A 4,443-nucleotide genomic window follows, 5' to 3' on the forward strand; every position below is an offset into this window, starting at 1 on the left:
TAAATAATATTTAACATAATTCATTAAAGTATTGTAAAATCAAGCACTAACTAAATTTTTAATGCATCCACTCTTTACTTCAAATATTATTACACGCAAATTTAAAATAAATTATTACTTATTTTAACTTGCCAGATTATACACAACCATTGAATTAACACAAATACCTAATACGTATGAACCACAACTGAAGTCGTGCAAGGGTTCAATGTTAAATAAGAGCAACTGAAGTCATTAGAGCCATGCATGACTTTAGTTGTTTTTTTTTTTACATTGAAGTCGTGACACCCATGCTCGAATTCAATTAAACCATAGTACACATTCTAACTAAAGTTGCACATAGCATGCATAACTTCAATTTTACAATTTTTTAATCTAATTTATTTTACCATTGACTTTGTTGTGTTACTTGAAGTCGTCTTGCACTAACACAACTTCTTCCAAACGAAATCATGTCAATGAGACAACTTACTCAAAGTATGAAAAATAATTCAGTTTATTATGGTAATAAACCAACAAAATTGCACCACTGTGAAAACCTCCCTAATTAATTTTATTTGTATAACCTATTTCAAAATTGAATGTTTCTTTCCTTCTTTCAATAAAAGAACATGTATAAAAACAATTTATTTATACAAAGATTATATTTTCTATTCCAGCATCCCATGTCTTTAAAATATAATCACTTTTACGATTTAGAAAAGAAATTTTTTTAAACGTTTCTTTCTATTTTCAAAAAGTATATTTTTAAATTAATATTATATGCATGTTCATTATTCCAATTAAGTAAATAGTGTATTATAATTCAAAATTTTATAAAAATTAAAATTTTCATCCTTTAATTTTTATTTATATCATGTATCTTCATAAAATTTTATAAGAGTTGGTATTTGGAAATATTTAGTATTTCATGATTTATTTAATGTCCTTTTCTTGGATACTCAACTTCTTCCTCCTTTTTCTCTTTGCATGATTATTTTTCTAAACCTACATTTATAAGAGATGATTTTATCATTATTTTGAGAAACTTGAAAGGATTATTTTATTAATAACATTTTTTTTATGATGTGAAATTTTCTTTAATTTTCAAAAATTATTTCTTTTTTAACTTTCACATCTTTTTTTCTCTCTTTTTGTTTTTCTTTTATTTGGTCACATTCATATATAGAGGTTTGAGTATGATTTTGTGCCACTTCAAGTTAAAAGAAATTTATTTGTAAGGTCATTAAGTAAAATCTTTCAAATATATTGTTAAAACCTTTCCAAAATATTGTGGGTTTCTTCCATGGGCACAACATTACGCCAAACTTCATCCCCATGTTCACAAATAGAGAAGGTAATGTGAATTTGTTTATTTACTACAATTTCTTACTCTTTACACAACCACTAAAGTTTGTAGGGTTTGGTAGGAGAAATAGTGGATAATCCAACCACTTTAGCACAAATACCTCCATATATAATCATGGAACATAATTTTTCGTTGACAAAAATTTAACCTATGAAAAAAAAATCTTTAAGTAATGTCAAAATACTTGGGGACTTGACCAAAGATTCTCCTCACCATCAACAAATCGCTTTCATATGGAACTCCAAATTCATTATAACTAGATGAAGGCGAAGACTCATAATTATTTGGATAATATTGTTCATTATGGATTATTCCCTCTTTAGTTATCATGGTTGTTGTTTTCTTAGGACAATTAAATGCAATATGCTCAAATTCAAAACACTTAAAACATTTCATTTGACTTGTATATTGGGATGTGCTAGAAGAAAACGATGTTAAATTTTTATTCTTAGAGACAATATTTTGTGTGATCTCTTGGAAATTTGTAAAAATGCTCATCATTTTTTATTTATCTCTCTAAGATGAATTGTTGAAACTATCATTATAAATTTTTAAAAAAAAACATTTTTCCTCCTTTTTCTCCTTCTTCTATGCATTCTCCTCCTTCTCCCCTTTCAACTCCTCCTCCTCCTCATTTTTCTTCTTCTTTCTCTTCTTCTTCTTCCTCATCCTCTTCCTCTTCTTTTCCTCCTTCTTCTTCTTCACAAAAATTTTCATATAAAATTAATATAAATTTGGTTTAGGAGGACACTTGAACCTTCTAGCTTAAAATCCATCAGACTTTGAATCAAAACATTTTAGCTTTCATTGTAAGACTAGGATAAAAAAAATTCCTAGTCCCACAAAAGAAACCATGAGAAATCAAAGACAAACAGTTCAACCCGAGGAAGATGGGAATGCCTCTACTTTACAACAAATCTTCAACATTATAAGAGATTTTCAACGAGATAATGCAAAAGTTAAAAGAACGGTAGATGAGGCTCAGGAAGAGCAAGAACGACTATAATAAGAGACAAAATTATCTCGCCATCTACTGGAAGAAACCTTGAAAGTGAGAGCTTCAAAAATCAATGAAAAATTACAACAAGCCACGTGCAAAAAGATGACCTACCAAAGACATGTTGATCTGCATCTAATCTACACACAAACAAATTGTCAAAATCATGAATGAACCAGTACCACCACATTGTATGGTACACAAGATCACTTCATTTTCCAAATAAGAAGACTCAAAAAAATCATCTCAAGACCTTCTAAGCTAGGATGTTAATCTCGGGAGGCTCAGATACAATCCGATACAAGGTGTTTGTCAGAACTTTCACTTGGATCGCCATGCAATGGTTCAATGGATTTTTCTTCAATTTAGTGGACTTCGTAAATCATTTCCTTCAAGTTGTAATAAATTGGATATACATAATTATTTTAATTTTGTATTTCAACTAATTTGACCTTTATTTACTATTATTTTTAACTAATTTTAGTTGGATTTGATTCTAAATTTCCAAGGCTTCAAAATAAACACATGGTTTGTTGAATTTAGATTCTTCTTTTGTTTTCTGCAATCTTTAGAAGTGTAGGCAGAGTTACTATTTTTTTATATCGAAACCCATACAAATTTGACTTTCTTAGTTTTAGTTAAAATTATGGACCTAATTAGAGTCCAAAATTAAGTCCATGTGATTATAGTACTTCTATGTAAATTAACTGAGCTATAGGTAGAGAGACTAAATTAATTTGGTTAGATTTTCAAATTTAAACATTGTTTCTTCATTCTCTTTTCTCTCAATTTCTAAATTTTCTTCATTTTGTTCTCCTTTTTGTATTATTCATTGTTCATCCGTAAAGCTCGATTTCCTAATATGACTCATTTTATGTCATGTGAAGTAGACGATGTTAGTCATATCTCAACACCTCTTTTTAGATAAGTTTCCAAATTTTTTTTCAAATAAGTTTCCAAATTGAAGGTTTACCCAAAATCTTAATGTCATATGGGGATGTTAAGTTCCTAAGTCTTTTTTGGATAATTTTTTCATAAAAACTTGAAACTAAACTTCTATTTTCTACTACTAATCACTCAGAAACTACTAGTCACCCATAAACTAATGGACAAATAGAAATAGTAAATATATTAATTTATACTTTATTAAAGGTACTTTGAAAATCCAAGAAGTTTTGGAATGAGTATCTTCTTCATCTTCATGTAGAATTTGTTTATAATGAGGTTGCTCACAATAATGCCAAACTTTTTTCTTTTAAAATTGTTTGTCGTTTTAACCTTATCACTCCTCTTTGTTTACTTTCACTCTTGAATACACATTTTTGTTTTAAGAAATGAATATATAAAATATGAATTTGTTAAAAAATATCATGACAAAACTAAATTGATAAACAACTAAAACATATGTCCCATCACAAGGATAAAAAATAATTGAAAAAAATATCTAATTTAACTAATAAGAAAGATTTTTATCTCGAAGACAATTAGAACTTAATCCAAAAAAGATGATTTATTCAAAGTCTTAAAAAAAAGAAGAGTTATAAAGAATCAATTATGTAAATTCATGTTAAACTTATAACATAACTACAATAATTAAAGAAAAATAAGTTACATTGAAAGACTCTATTTATTCCGAAATTAGACTACTAAAATTTCTAAAGTAAATAACTTTAGAAGTTTAATATTGTTTGTACTTTTTGAGCCATTAGGAAATGTAAATAGAATTGGGCCAACCTTCAATTTAAGCCAAGACTGTTTCTTCCTGCACCTCCATACATTCTTCTCTCACCTCCATAAATTTTTAAATTTCCAAAAATGCCCTTATATAAAATTCCGGATTATATAATCTGGAAGTCATTTTTCAAATTTATAATTAGCTTCCGGATTATGTAATCCGGAAGCCTTTCTTCAGATGCATGATTACTTTCTGGATTACATAATCCGGAAGTCTTATTTAGCTTCCGGATTATGTAATCCAGAAATCTTTTTTCAAATGTATTCTGGATTATATAATCCGAAAACTAGTTTATGGAGGTGACACAAAAAGGATAAAAATATTTTCATGTTGTGTATGGAGGTGGGGAGAAGAAGATATGGA

Source organism: Phaseolus vulgaris, chromosome 9 (genome assembly GCF_000499845.2).
Source record: "Phaseolus vulgaris cultivar G19833 chromosome 9, P. vulgaris v2.0, whole genome shotgun sequence".
NCBI classification, from domain to species: Eukaryota; Viridiplantae; Streptophyta; class Magnoliopsida; order Fabales; family Fabaceae; genus Phaseolus; species Phaseolus vulgaris.